Source organism: Tursiops truncatus, chromosome 15 (genome assembly GCF_011762595.2).
Source record: "Tursiops truncatus isolate mTurTru1 chromosome 15, mTurTru1.mat.Y, whole genome shotgun sequence".
NCBI classification, from domain to species: Eukaryota; Metazoa; Chordata; class Mammalia; order Artiodactyla; family Delphinidae; genus Tursiops; species Tursiops truncatus.
This window is the reverse complement of record NC_047048.1, coordinates 30,929,499-30,945,843: the sequence shown is the minus strand read 5'-3', so window position 1 is coordinate 30,945,843 and position 16,345 is coordinate 30,929,499.

The window sequence follows — 16,345 nt, the reverse complement described above, 5'->3', positions numbered from 1 at the left end:
TGAATACACAAACAGACAATGGCCAGAGCATATTAAAATAGGTTTCTAACCCACAATCGGCAGCAAACAGCCCAGGAAGGTTATCTACACTAACCAGGCCAGGAAGCCAGCCTGCTCGCTATAGCTACATATATTCCATAGGTCAGACTGTAGGAAGTTAGACCATTATCTCTAACAACCAGTCCAGGAAGCCAAAATTGGCCCCAAACGGTCAGGACTTGATTAATAACTGACGGCTTCCCTAATTGTTGTCCATTCTGCCAGCATGGAACTAACCAGAGAATGTCTCGTATATACCCCTAACCAACCACTAAGATGCCCCACTTCTAAGTAGCTCATCCCCAATTCCCCATGCCAACAGCCTCCACTCAGGGCACATCTGAAGACCCCCCCTTTTTCTCCTACAAAGCTTTTCCTCTCCTCTGCCTGCCTTTGAGCCTCTGCCCAAACACAAGGGAGTCAGCCACCATCACTCGCGTCTTGGCTAGCTCTGAATAAACAGCCTTTGCTTGTGCTCGTTTGGTCGGTCTTCGTTTCCTCAGTCAGATGGAGGAACCAGAGGAAAGTCCCAGCCAACTGAACCTTGGGGAGGGGTCTCTAAGCATTTCATAAAAAGATTTACACATGTAAGACCCATTAGGATATTATATACAATGGTTGCTGTGCGCATGTGCTCTCGGGCCCTTCTCCGTAATTATGCTGAAGGACTATGTGGCCCTGGTGATGGCAGCCATGGCTGTGGGCAAGTGGGAGCCCTCTAGGAATTTCTGAGCTGAGACACGTGTGATCTGTGCGTTAAAATCATCATCCCAGCAGCAGTGCAGAGGATGAGGAATAAGGAAGGGCAGGAAGAGTCAATCAGGGTTTCTTTAAGGAGATTGAACAAGAACTCTAGACCAGATCCTGTCTCCATGTACCTTTCCTGGTCCTGAAATGAATTCCCATTGCCCTTGGAGAGCCAAGGTTTCATTCCTGATCACAAAGGGTGGGGTCACTGTCTTCCCAGGCAGGGCCTCATGTGGCCTCCGTGTGAAGCTGCGTGCAGTCCCAGGCCACAGTCATGCTTTGTTTATTTTTTCCCCTGGCTGCAATGCCTGACGTGCAGGATCTTAGTTCCCACACCAGGGATTGAACCCACGCCCTAGCAGCTGAGTCCTAACCATTGGACCGCAGGGGAATGCCCAAGGTCATGGTTATTTAATTAGCACAGTAGATTTTCATCAGGAAACCAAGAGGCACATTCACAGCTGAGAATCCCCTCTTAATTGCTGGGTGTGGGAGGCCCATCATTCCTTCGATGGGCCCGTGGCTTGCTCTTTTGCCCTCCAACATCTGGCCTTGCTGGGGCTATGGAAATGATGCCAGGCTAGGTGATAGGCATCCCAGGAATGAGACTCTGCCCAGAATATTTGGCCAGACTTCTTAAATTTCATGAGGATGGGAAATGCGCATTCCACACTCTCGGAGGCGCTGCAAGCCAGAACACCAGAAAACCCTGATCTTCCAATAAATTAAGTCGGACGCCCCGAGCTGGATCCAAGCCTCGGTGCTTAGCAACGGTGGGCACCCGACGGCACAAGTGCCTTACCCTCTCCATCCCTCCACTTCCCTGTTTGCAAAGTGAACATCTGCCTCTCAGAGCAAAATGGTGCAAGTGAAGGGCTTGGTGGTCTGACCCACAACAAACGCCACCAATAATGACACATACATCTCGAGCTCCGGGTGGCACTTTGTAGCATCCCGCAGTGGACGTCAGCAATTTCCAAATGCAAGCCCCTTGGGCCCATGCAGATCTACAGCAGCACTTCATGACCTTTTATTCATCACCACCTCCCCAAAGAGTCTTTTAGACTTTTTTTTCTTAATTGCCACCCCACCCACGAAATTTTAATAGCACAGATACACTGTATACCCGTTTATGGACTATGGTTCTTTGGAGAGCAAAAAAAACATGAATTTTTTTCACCTCCAAGAACCAATTTTCTGAACAGGGGTGAAATCTTATATGCATCTTTTATTCTCTTCCCTGCCCAGAGGGAAGCGACCTAAGATTCACTGTGTATATACGTGTACAAAGCATATACACACATATATTGATGATGGTAGCTTTACATTAATTGATTAGTATGACAATGTGAAATATTTACATTTTACATACAGGAGGAACTAGTGTTAAAAGAAATAAAGCACCTCCTAAATTTTTTAAAAAAGAGCCAATTTTCACTCACGTTAAGAATGCATGATCTCAGGGCTTCCCTGGTGGCACAGTGGTTAAGAATCCGCCTGCCAATGCAGGGAACACGGGTTCGAGCCCTGGTCTGGGAAGATCCCACATGCCGCAGAGCAACTAAGCCTGTGCGCCACAACTACTGAGCTCGTGTGCCACAACTACTGGAGCCCACGTGCCTAGAGCCCGTGCTCCGCAACAATAGAAGCCACCGCAATGAGAAGCCCGTGCACCGCAACGAAGAGTAGCCCACAACTAGAGAAAGTACACACGCAGCAACAAAGACCCAATACAGCCCAGAATAAATAAATAAATTTATTTTAAAAAGAAAAAGAATCACAACTCTGAACTACTCAACAGCAACGCTAGAATCCAGAATACAAGAAAAAAACAAAAGTTATGTACTTTATGATTCCACTCACGTCGTAGCCCCTAAATGACAAAACTCTGGCGATGGAAAACGAGATCCGACATGGTGTGGAAGGGGTGGGAAGTGCAATTCTAAACAAGTAGCACGAGGGTCCTGTTTAGGGTGATGGTAAAGTTCTGCATCTTAGTTATAGTGGCGGTAACAGGAACCTGTATGTAGGAGGAAACTGCATAGAACTACACACACGCGCACACACACACACACACAGAAATGAGGTCTGTCCTCACCTTAGCATTGCACCGACTTCCTGATATTAACATTGTACTACAGTTACATAGGGTGTCACCCCTGGGGTTCACGGGACTCTGTGTACTAGTTTTGCAATTTCCTGTGAGTCTATAATTATTTCAAAATGCCAAGTAAAAACAACAACTAAAGACGACGGCTGTTATCTAGGCGTTCTCGCGAGTTCTCCAACCCCGAGACTTCTGCCTCCAGCTTGAAGGTGAATCCTCGCTGGGTCAGCACAACCCCCCTGCCCTTCCTGCGGCCCCCCCAAGTCAAGGCTGATGCAGCTCTCAGCTCTCAGGTGGCTGCGCTGTGATTCCAATGCATCTTTGATCCCTCACTTTTGGTCTCTTACCACTTAAGCTGCCTGTGTTTCATGCTCCCTGTGTGATCTCCATCCTTTCATCCACGCCCTTTGATGACTTAGTTCTGGTCAGTCACTAATCCGGCCGAGCTTCCTGCTTCCCACCAGGTTTTCTTCCGCCTTCTCATCATTTCCTTTGTTGTTGGCCCTTTGCTGGGCTGAAAGGCCACGATGGAAATGCCAGGGGAGTGCAGGACCTCTGACCACCGCTGTTGTATCCCTCTGGTCTAAGAAATACTAAGCTGACCCCAGGGCTTTGGCTCAGGGATCCTGCTTTCCAAACCATGACCTGTGATTTAATCCGTATCATTTCATAGTTTGGAATTGGAGTCCTAGAAAAATCTGGCAACAGGTGGTCCCTACTGCAGGTACCTGCGGCCAGAGAACCCATTCAGGAGAATGAAGAAGGCCATGGAGTTTAAAGAATCAGGAGGTGGGGATTCAAGGAGTCGCATCACCATTTGCCAACAAGGCTTTACCTCTCCTGGAGACGTGAATGACTGTACTGTACCTGCAGATGTGCTCCAAGCATCTGATGAGATAAAGGCAGGAAAGGGATCGGCAAACAGGACAGCACTTTGCAAATAAAATTTACAAGTTACTACCTTAGTTTCATCTTCTTCCTCTTCCAAGAACACTTTTTTGCTGTTGCCTCATTGGCCATTCATCTGATGTCATCTGTCATTAGACAAACTGAAAATTGTCCCGCCTGAAGGCAAGGGAGCCGGAGTATCTACAAGCTCCACCCACTGTAGGTTAAGAGATGCTCCCAGGGCTCCTAGCTCCCCTGCACTTCCAGCCGACCCCGCGTATTAGCCAAGCAGACTCCTGAGGCCAAAGAGAGGGTCATAGATACTTGAGGTAGAAAACCATCAGCCCAGAAGGGGAAATGGTCACGGCCAAAAGGAGATGGGCAGGCACTGACAGCCTCTGCTGTAAACATACTATTCCACAGAGTACTGTTCTGTTTATCTAGTGCTGCCAACACACCACTCCAAGGCTGAGTGACCTATCACAATGACCCCATTTGTTTTGCTCATGAATCTGCAAGTATGCAAGGCTTGGTGCAGACAGCTAGTCACTGCTCCACTCAGCCTCATCTGGTACAGCTCGGAGGATGGAGTCTGGAATCATCTGAAACAGGGGTCCCCAACCTCTGGGCCGAGGACCGGTACCGAGCTGTGGCCTATTAGGCATCAGGCCGCACAGCAGGAGTGAGCATCAGGCGAGTGAGCGAAGCTTCAGCTGCCGCCCTGCATCGCTCACGTTACTGCCTGAACCATCCCTGCCCCCGCCCCATCCATGGAAAAATTGTTTTCCACAAAACTGGTCCCTGATGCCAGAAGAGGTTGGGGACCGCTGATCTAAAAGGTCACCCCATCACATGCCCAGGGGTTGATGCTGGCTGTCACCAGGCCCTCAGCTGGGGATGGAGCTGGAGCTGGAACATTACACATGGTCTCTCCATGTGGCTGCTTGGGCTTCCTCACAACATGGCAGCTCAATTCCAAGGGCACAGAGCAGGGGGAGGGGAACCAAGCAGAAGCCACATTATCTTTTATGACCAAGCCTCAGAAGTCATACAACAATACTTCCAGCACCTACTGGTTGGAGGCAAATCACAAAGGCCAGCCCATATTTAAGAGAAGAGGAATGAGACTCCATCTTTTCAGAGGGGGAGTGTCAAAGAATCTGCAGACATATTTTAGAACCACCACACTACACGTTTCCATTCAGTTTTACAAATACAGAGCATTTCCTCTATGCCACATATTTTTGCTAGATACCAGGGTGACAGAAATGGGCGATCCATTTGGAAGAGAGATATTTTTTTTAAAAACTCTGGAGTCAAAGTGTTTGGGCTCATTGCCCTACTTATCTCAACAGTAATTTTATAATTTGCATGAATTTTGCATGAATTTTTGATTAATACCAATTTCTTCTGAAATGATTCAGAAATACTTACATTGTTCAAGAATACTTCTGTGCCCAGGGCCACCACATACAGTGAGGCAGGTTGGGCACTGCACAAGGGCACCCCTCCAAGGAACCGAGGTGGGGATGAAGGGAATTTCCTGGTGGTCCATGGTTAGGACTAGGTGCTTTCAGGCCGAGGGCCCGGCTTAAAATCCCATAAGCCACATGGTGCAGACAAAAATAAAAAACGGTGGGAATGAAACCCAAGCTGCACCTGCTCCTCAGATGGTGAGCCCTGGTGCAGGGCTGGTTCGCAGAAGGACATTTTCTGGTTTCACCTGCTAAGCCATGTGCCCCTACCTGGAGGGGGCATCTTCTGCTAATTCACCCAAAGGTGCCATATGCACTAGTGCCACATGGCTGGTGGCCTTGTTTATATAAGTAGATACTTAAAGACATGCCCAAGGTTGGAAGGGGAACACGTAGATGCTGAAAGAATTAGGGAAAACCATCCAGGTAGTTAATTATGAGTGTGTGTGTTTATCAAGAATAGTTAAGTGGATATAAAGACTAGAAAGAGACACAACAAGATGTTAAGAGGTATCACTGCTGAGTGCTGGACCTACAGGAGATTTTTATTCTCTTTCTGTTGTCTGTGTGTAGTTTTCAAATTTCCTGTAAAGAACGCATATTTTTGTTGTGAAGAAAAAAGTAAGAGTATATTATTAAAGTCACCTGAGTCGACCCATTAAACTGTACCTGGGGCTTCCCTGGTGGCGCAGTGGTTGAGAGTCCACCTGCCAATGCAGGGCGGGAAGATCCCACATGCCATGGAGCAACTAAGCCCGTGCACCACAACTACTGAGCCTGCGCGCTAGAGCCCGTGAGCCACAACTGCTGAAGCCCATGCGCCTGGAGCCCGTGCTCCACAACGGGAGAAGCCACTGCAATGAGAGGCCCGCGCACTGCAATGAAGAGAACCCCCGCTCCTCGCAACTAGAGAAAACCCACGCGCAGCAACAAAGACCCAATGCAGCGAAAAGTAAATAAATTATTAAATAAATAAATAAATAAATAAATAAATAAACTGTACCTGTCCAGCTGTCCAGGGAATGGAGCAGAAAAATCCCCCTGAACTTGGATCTGACCCTAGTTCCCATACCTGGTAGCTTGGTTTGTGAACCTAAACAAGCTATTTCCTTTCTCTGGACCTCAGTTTCTTCATCTGTGAATGGGTGACCAACACCCACACCCTGGGTGTTTTCTGGAGCATTCAAAGTCTCGAAAGAGATCCCAGAAGTGAACAAGCTTTGGAAGCTCTAAGATGTTCTGCACATAGGAAGGACATTTTCAACCCAAATGCCCCCAAGATAAAGGGTGGGTCCAGCAGGAGGCCCACGTGGATCAGAACTAAGGTGAGGCCCTGGGTGCAAGATGTAGGGGGGCCCCAAATGACTCACTCATCCGGATAGATAACACTGCAGTGCACTGCTTCTTTTAAAATCAAAAGTAATCCTCCAAATACCCATGATGAACAGAATGTCAACATCTTTAAATGAAGACGGGATCTGACCCTGCAGCTCCACCAAGCCTTGCTCTCCTCACCCTGGTCTCAACCCCGAGACCTGGACTCCAGTGCGGGAGTGATTGAACGGCTAGTGTCGAGGAGGGGAATTCCCTGAGCGCAAGGTCATCCTATGGGTTTGGAGGTCGAGCCTGGACCAGGGTCCAAATCTCCTAGCCTGTAACCAGGAGTTCTTTCTATCCCACTGGGTGGCATGTGCCCTGCCAGGAAGATGCTTCAGGGAAGGTGTGTGCATGTGTGTCCCCTGCCCTCACCATCAATACTAAAGTCAACACGTACGAGCAGGTGGTTTTCTCCAGAAGAGCCAGGAAGCATAAGAAACATCTTTACCGCTGCCCCTGATTTTCTACGTTCTTATCCACATTCTGAGTCCTTGGTGTTTCCATCCAAAGCTGAACTTGAAGGGACTGAAGCCCATTTCAGTAGAAATAGCAGGTCCTAAGACTGCTTCCCAGGAATCCTTCCTCCAGGATGATAAGAGATGCACTGGAGAGGGTTCCCACCCCTGAATCTGTCCCTTGGTGGAGCGTTGGGGCTGCGCAAACAGATGAGGCAGTGTTTTCTGCACAGCTGCTCCAGAGCTGGGCAGAGAGGGTACCTGCATCTTGGCTTTTCGTAGTTTCATGCCCCTCCTCACATGTCTCTGTTGGTAATTACGTGTGTGCCACCTGATTAATATCTGCCTCCCTCGCCCCTCCCCAAACCAGGCTTTCCGTGGGGTGGGGTCTGCCTCCATCCTGCTCACTGCTCCACCCCCAGGGGGAGCGCAGAGTACGCCTCCCATACAGATTTGTTGCAAGTATGAACCGTGGAGTTAATTGAATCCATGGAGTGAGGCAAGGTCCGAGGTCTGGAAATGAGCAGCCCTGGTTCACACTTACAAATGAGAGGCCCCATTCTAAGCTCTGCGCAGCGTGGACGCGTGTAATCGCTGAGACCGTCCCGAAGGCAGGTACCGCTAGGAGCCCCGTCTCATGGCTGAGGAAGTGACGGCACAGGAAGCTTAAGCCATTTGCGCATCACGCTCTGCAGGCCCTCCCTCGACACAAAGTCCAAGCAGAAACATGATGCCCATGGTGGGTGCACAGAGAGAGGTGCAGGCAGCAGGTGGCATCACCATCTGCCCGCTTCTGGGACTCTCCCTCCTTCCTCCCCGCTGGTCCCTCCTTCTTAGTAAGCTTGTGGTCTCCACTGGTTTTGCCCCATTGGAGCCTGTGTTTATCACAGACACACAGGGGCCTCTCCTCTCTCACACCACACTGACGCTCTGAGCATCTCCAGGATCCCAAAGGCTTACACTGCCGTCTAGATACAGACTCTCCAAAGCATTAGACCAAGTGGTTCTCAACCGGGGCCAGCTTCCCCAGCCACCCCCGCCGCCAGGGGACATCTGGCAATGTCTGGAGACGTTTGTGATTGTCATGCCTGGGAAGGGGGTGCAGTTGGCGTCTACTGGGTAGAGGTCAGAGATTGGGCACCCATCCACTGCACAGGGTGGCCCCTACAACGCAGAGTGACCTGGCCTCAGATGTCACTAGGGCTGAGGTTGGGAAGTCCCGGTTGATTCCACTCTGTGCTAAGAAGTATTCCCAGCTGCCTCCTGGGCGTGTCCACTTGGCTGTCCCCCAGGGTCTCAAACTCAATATCTTCCAGAAGGAACTCATTGTCTGCACCCCTCCCCCAATACTTCCGGTCGGCTTGCCTTCCAGCATTTTCCGCCTCTGGAAATCTGGTTCCACTCACATTACTATTCCAGCTGGAACCGGCATCATCTGCGCACATCACACACACACCAAATTCGGCAACACCCCCCCCACCCCGCCTAAATGCCAGCTGAGAATTCTTCTTGCCCTCCCATCACCTCCGCCCTGCTCGGGCCACCACGTTCTCTCCACTACACCAGTAACAGCCTCTTTGCTGGCCTTTGTCCCTGCAGCTTCACCAGCGACCCCCTCCAGCCCATCTCCCAAGCAATGGGCAGAGAGATCCTTCTAGAGCAAGAAAGTGTCACCTCCTCCAGAAGACTCCCCATTTAGTACCGCATTTGGTGGTGGTTGCTTGCATAACATTGGGAAGGTGCTGAATGGCACCGGCTTGTGCATTTGAAAATGTTGAAATTTTACTCTGTATATATTTTACCAGAATTTCTTAAAAACCTCCCCATTGGCCTCTGGGCTCCTCTCTGCGGCTTCCACGATCCGGCCCCTGCCTATCCCCCCAGCCTTCTTTCTTGCTAAGGACTCAATCATTGGACTTTTCCTGGGGACTGGAGCAGGGGGCAGGGGGGTGGGGGCAGGTGGCTGAGATCTTGCAGGTGGAAACAGTGAGGCAGTGAGATTAAGAAAGCAGGTTATGGGCTTCCCTGGTGGCGCAGTGGTTGAGAGTCTGCCTGCCGATGCGGGGGACACGGGTTCATGCCCCGGTCCGGGAAGATCCCACATGCCGCGGAGCGGCTGGGCCCGTGAGCCATGGCCGCTGAGCCTGCGCGTCCGGAGCCTGTGCTCTGCAACGGGAGAGGCCACAACAGTGAGAGGCCCGCGTACCGCAAAAAAAAAAAAAAAAGAAAGCAGGTTATGGGCTTCCCTGGTGGTGCAGTGGTTGAGAATCTGCCTGCTAACTCAGGGGACACAGGTTCGAGCCCTGGTCTGGGAGGATCCCACATGCTGTGGAGCAACTAGGCCCATGAGCCACAACTACTGAGCCTGCGCGTCTGGAGCCTGTGCTCCGCAACAAGAAAGGCCGCGATAGTGAGAGGCCCGCGCACCACGATGAAGAGTGGCCCCCGCTTGCCACAACTAGAGAAAGCCCTCGCACAGAAATGAAGACCCAACACAGCAAAAATAAATAAATTAATTAAAATGATCCAGGATGTACCTTTAAAAAAAAAAAAAAGAAAGCAGGTTACTCTTGTAGAGGGTGGCACGTGGTGTTTTCTGAATATGCTGCCAGCACTACATCCAACACCCCAGGCTCTTCTTAGCATGTGACTCTGATACTCTTCCCAGGGAGGCTGGGGTCTGTGTTCCCTCCCCGTGTATCAGGACAGGCTGGTGATGGCGGCAGTGGGGATATGGCTTCTGAGGCTAAGTTACAAAAGGCCGTGCAGCTGGCACCTTGCTCCTTGGATCCCAAGCCTGTGACTGCCCTGCTGCCGCCATGTTGTCAGGAAGCCCAATCTAGCCCATGTGGAGAGATTGTTACCAACCCAGGTTCTTGGCCTCCTTAATCAACAGACACTGATCAGAGGCCAGACAAGAAATTCAGGCAAGGCTTTATTGGGGCCCCTGCTGCAGCAAGGGTGGGGAGTGAGAACAAGTAAGAGGTTCCGTTGCTCACTCGCTCCCCGGGGTGGGGGGCAAGCTAGTTCTTTATATGGGGTGAGGGTAGGGGTGGGTCCAGGGGTCAGGTCAGAGGGGCGGCTTAGGTAGTTTGCCCACCCTTTGGTGGTGTTGAGTGCAGGGGGCGTGCACACCATCCTGCTTTTGCTCCCAACGCCCTGTTTTTGCTCCCGGCTCTTCAGAAGTGGCAGTTAGGCTTTTCGGTCTTTTCGTATCTTGTTGTCCATAATTTGCCCCCACTGCACGTGCATGCAGTTATTTTTAGTCCCTTACAGGTTCTTTGTATATTCTTGCTCAAGGAGACCTTTGTGCAGGTGCAAGCCCTGCGGCAAAAGGTCCCAGGTCCCGGGTCCCAGCCTGTCTCAAGATGTATGGAAAGGCTTTGAGGAGAAACAGAGGAGTGCTCAGCCTGCTTGGCTGTACCCCCTGTTGCTCCAATTCCAGTCCCTGCATGAGAGAGACCAAAGCAGAACCAGCGGCTGAGCACTTTCTGAATTCCCGACCCTCAAAGACGACAAAGGATAAAAAATGATCCTTGCTGGTTTTAGCCGCTGCTTTTCTGGTGACTTGTTATGAAGCAACAAAGGAGACAGGCAGGGATGGTGCCCAAGAGCACAGATGCCAGTCAGCCAGCCTCCACCCATTCCCCCCCCCCACCTCTTACCCGGCGTGCAGCTTGGGCAATTATCTCCCCTCCCTAAGCCCCAGTCTCCTCATTGTGGAAGAGGTGATCACAGCACCTGCCTCACAGGTATCTTAAGACTGAAGAAGATAAAGTGTACTCAGCAGGTGGTAAGCACTTGCTAGTGTAGCTGTGGTTATTATTCTGAGGTTTAAAACCATCCTGTTACAGTGCCTGTATTAATCTCCCAGGACCACCATGACAAAGTACCCCAAACTGGGCAGCTAAAAACAACAGAAATCTATTCTCTCCATGTTCTAGAGGCCGGAAGTCCAAGATCAAGGTGTCGGGAGGGTCATGCTCACTCTGAAGGCTCCAGGGTAGGATCTTCCCGCCTCTTCTAGTTTCTGGAGGCTCCAGGTGTCCCTCGGCTACGGCAGCACCACCCCATTCTATGCCTCTGACTTACTGGCCTCCTCTCTGTGTGTCTGTGTCTTCCAATGGCCTTCTTATAAAGACACCAGTCGTTGGGTTAGAGTCCACCCTAATCCAGTGTGATCTCATCTTAATTTAACTAATTACAGCTGCAAAGACGCTCTTTCTTTCTTTTTTTTTAATATTTATTTATTTAGCTGCACCGGGTCTTAGTTGCGGCAGGCGTGTGGGATCTAGTTCCCCGACCATGGATCGAACCCAGGCCCCCCGCATTGGGGGCACAGAGTCTCAGCCACTGGACCACCAGGGAGGTCCAGAGATCCTCTTTCCAATTAAGGTCCCAGGTACTGGAATCACGACTCCAGTATCTTTTGGAGTATAGCCTTGAACCCACAGCAGGCCCACGTTTAGGTAGGCAGGTACAGCGCGCTTAGCACACACCTCACCCCAAAGGGCCTCGTGGGTAAAGGTGAAGGTCAGATGCGGATATCAGACCATCCAGGTCTGACACCAGCTCGTTCCGTGGTGCAGATTCAGGACCAAGCTCACGCCTGCAGGGTAGGTGAGAAATTGGGGCTCAAGCAGGAGAAGGAACTTTCCCAAGGCACACGTCTGGGAGGCAGAAGAGCGAGTGCCCTGGAGCACGGCTGCCTGAGCCCACCCACCTACGTCTCCCTGAACCACACATCCTGCGTGCCAGCCTCAGCCCCACTTACAGAGTCTCTTGTCCCCTGGGCTGGGCCCCTGCATTTGAGAGAGGGTGGTGGGATAGCTGTGCCACCAGACAGCCTGCAGGACAGGAGATGCCATTCCCCTAAGAGGGACTTCCTAGACCCAAAATCACATCCACACCTGATATTTCATGGGGCCTGGTGACAAGCAGTTTTGCTCACTGGTGCGTCCCCAGTACCTGGCAGAGGACTTGGCACAGAAAGGCTCTCAGGAGACATGTGCGGGATTTAATTGGATGAAACGGGCTTGGGGAGGACCATCCGTGGGCCCATTTTACAGACAAGAAGACTGAGGCCCAGAGGGAGACAGGAACGTCCCCAAAGTCACAACCCTGAGCAGGAAGAGGTGCATCCGTCTGTTCCCCGCCTTCCTCAGACCTCTCCGCCTCGATCTTGCACCACTCCCCAGTCTCAGCTGGGCCAAGGTGTGATCCTGGGGGTCTCGGAGCCCCTGCTGGAGAAGGGTCTCATAGCCTCCAGGGCAGAGGTTTGGGCAGCCATGATGGTGAGAGACTGGGAGGAGCATCTTCCCTTCCCAGACACCTTGGAGAAACACCTTCCTCCTGGGGCCTGACCCTGCCGGGCTCCCCCTGCAGGCGGGCCGAGCGGAAGGAGCGGGCAAAGTGCTTGCAAAGCCAGGTTCTGTCTGCAGCCTCTGAAAAGACCCACGGCACCCACGGCTGATTGTAACAAGACGCAGGATAAAATTTACGCCCCCACCCAAGAGAATCATAGAAGAGGCGAGATGCGGGTGGCAACGCACAGTGCAAAGATCAGAAGTTCGGCGTGGATGACGCTGGCTTTGAACCCTGACTGCGCGGAGGACTGTGCAGCCGCGGGTGTTCCCAGCCTCAGCCCAGGGCCCGTTGCGCTGGCCTCCTAGGGATGCTGTAAGAATCGAACCCCATGGCACGGGTGAGGAGGGCCTGGTGTGTAGTAGGTGCATAATAAATGCTCTTTGCTTCTCTGCGCCTTCTCATCCCAGTCTTTCTCCTCCTTCCGTCACTTTTTCTTCTTCCCCCTCCCCCATACTGTAGTCCCTGCATCCCAAGAGGCCCGCAAATCCCAGATAGGGAACCTCCCGAGAGCCAGGTGACCGTCCCCTTCCCCCGAGGGGCAGGGAGGAAGCAGGGGCTCCAGGGTCGTAGGTGAAAGGAGGGCTGGGAGTCTGCGCTGCCCTGGGGGCTGCCCAACACGCCCCGCCCCCAGACCCCCGTTGCCTGCCAGCCTGGAACAAGCTCACAGTCCCCTTTGTGTCACCCACCCCCTCGATCTGAGGGTCTCTCCTGCACCCTGATTCCTTTGCATTCGGTTTTTTTTCTTGTGTTTTTCTTAATTTTAATTTTTATTGGAGTATAGTTGCTTTACAACGTTGTTACTTTCTGCTGTACAGCAAAGTAAATCAGTCATTCGTATACATATATCCCCACTTTTTTGGATTTCCTTCCCATTTAGGTCACCACAGAGCACTGAGTTCCTTGTGCTATACAGTGGGTTTTCACTGGTTATCTGTTTTATACATAGTAGTGTATATATGTCAATCCCTTCTCCCAATTCATCCCACCCACCTCCCCCCTTGGTATCCATACATTTGTTCTCTACATCTGTGTCTCTATTTCTGCTTTGCAAATAAGTTCGTCTGTACCATTTTTCTCAATTCCACATAAAAGCGATATTATGCGATGTTTGGTTTTCTCTTTCTGACTTACTTCACTCTGGTCCATCCACTCCGCAAATGGCACAATTGTTCTTTTTTATGGCTGAGTAGTATTCCGTTGAATAAATGTACCACATCTTCTTTATCCATTCCTCTGTTGATGGACATTTCGGTTGCTTCCATGTCCTGGCTATTGTGAATAGTGCTGCTATGAACATTGGGGTGCATGTGTCTTTCTGAACTATGGTTTTCTCCAGGTATATGCGTCTCTGGTTTTTCGTTGTCTGTTTCACTCTCTGTTCCTCTCTCAGATTCTCTGCCCTTCTTTCCGCCTTTTTCTGAACCTCCCTGGGTCTCTTCCTGTCTCTCTCTCTTCTTTCTCTGGACGCAGCTCCTTCCTCTCTGTCTTCCTCTGTCTTCAGTCCACTCCTCTCTGTCTGCACCTCTGTCTTTATCTCTTTTACTGTTGTTGATATGTTTCTCTGGGTCTCTCGTGGGTGTGGGTGTGGGTGTGGGTCCATCTGTTATTCTGTCCTTCTCTCTCGCTCTCTCTCCCTTCCCCCATCCTCCAGACGCTCCAGCGGGGACCCAAATATTTGGGAAAGTTGGCAGCTGTTGGAACAGGCAGAGGTTGTGCGTCTTCCTCAGTGTTCACAGAGGCCTCATATCAGCGTCTCTGCCCTTGGGTATCATGTGCTGGGAAATGACAAACGGAAATTCACTGACGAGATAAGCAAAGGCCATGGGTTGCTCCCTTTTTGGCTATAAAGGAAATCCAGGCCTCTGACTCTCGAGGGAGCAGCCCACGATGTCAGAGGATGGGAAACAAGTGACCACGCTGAAGCCCTGAAGCCCTGAAGCCAGGGTCTGGGTCCTGGTTGTCTCACCTGCAGCATCAAGTCCCCATTCTGCAGATGAGGAGCCTGGGGGCCGCAGGCTCCTTATCTGCAAAATGGGGCAACAGTGCCTGCTCTGCGAGCTCCTGTCTCCCCCAGTCTCTTCCCCTCACCGCAGCCAGGATCCTATCAGCCCTGAGGCTCATCTCCAGGAAAAGGCACCGAGGTCAGCTTGGGGAGACCAAGGCCAGGTCTTCACTCAACCCATGTGTCCAGCCTCCAGGGAGACTCCCCTTCCAGACCCTACAAGAGGGGCCCAGGAAACACTCATGAATTGATGAATCAATGACTGGTTCTTCAATCCTGCTCAGCAGAGGACCAGCTCCCTGGGACACTGTGGTCACTGCCAAGGTCACACTCCCCACGCACCCATCCCTGCCCCTCCTCCACTTCTTTCTAGAACCTCTTCCCAGGTGACTTACCCTATGTTTTATCCATCATGTTTATTGTCTGTATGTCACACACACACAGACACACACACACAAATGTCAGCTCCATGATGACAGGGGTTTTTGTCGCTTTTGTTCATGGCTAAATTCCCAGTGCTCCAAACAGCACCTGGCACATCAGACATCCAGTAAGTAATAGTTGTTAAATGAATGAGTGAATGGAGTGATAAATGCGTGAATGAGTGAAGGCATGAATGAATGAATGAGTGATGGATGGGTGATGGATGGATGGATGAGCGAATGAATCAATTAATGGACAAATGTATGAAGTAGTGAATGAATGAATGACAAATGAATGAATGAGTGTATAAGTGAGTGAAGAAATGAATGAAGAGATGAGTGGATGGGTACATGAATATATAAATTATGAACAAATCCGCGGATGGATGGTTGGAGGGTGGACGAGTGTGTGAGTAAATGAGGGGAATGAATGGATGAGTGAATGAATGAACCTTCACTGCCAGGCAGGGTCCTCTCCGAGGGGGCAGTGGGACAGTTCCATGGGCCATCCAGCCAGGTCTGGACTTGAGGACACAGGTCTGGGCCGAGCTTCCGCCGCAAAGGGGAGGCACCTACTTACCCTTCTTCTTGTCCTATTTACCTTTTTATGAGGAAAAGTCGCCTCCCCTGAACCCCCAAACCCCCCCTGAATCCAAGCCACGCCTCCCCCAGTCCAAACTCTTTCATCTCACCTGGGTGATGGGAGAAGCCCCTCCCTGCCATCTGCTCTCCACTCACCAGACCAAAGGAGCTTCAGCAGTTGTTCTCACACCACCCCTGCACAGCACAGTCACCTGGGGAACTTTTTAAAAATACCAGTGCCTGGGCCCACTTTTGAGGTTTTGATTCCTTTAGGTTCAGTTGTTAGAAGTTTGATTTTATTTTAAAGCCCCTGAATGATGCCTGGGTTGAGAACCGCTGTCTTGAAGCCGATGCATCTCTGCACCATCTCTGGAGGTGTCCCATTGCTCCCAAAGCAGGAATGAATGGGATGGGATGGAATAGAAGAATAGAATAGAATAGAATAGTATAGAGTAGAATCCTAAACCCAGCTTAATCATCAGCACCTCCTTACCCTGGACCACGGGCACTCTCCAGCCCACATCTTCTGCCTCCTCATCACCCCTCTAACGTCTATCACTCTCCCTCGATGCTCCTTCCTTCTTTCCCTAAAACACATAAGCTTGTTCCCACCTCAGGTACTTTGCACTTGCTGCCACCTGCCTGGTCCTCTGTTTCCCCACCTGGTAGGTTCCTCACTTGAGTCTCAGCACAATGCCACCTCTTCCAAGAAGCCCTCCCTGACTCTCCTTCCTAGAGTAGCACCTCCCAGCCACCCTCCAGCTCACAGCCCTGTTTTCTTCACTATGTGAATTTCTCATGGGTACTATTGGTTCATGCGTGTACCATCTGTTTCCATGTAACTGCAGGGATTTTGTCAGTCATCCCCATTGACGTGTCCTCAG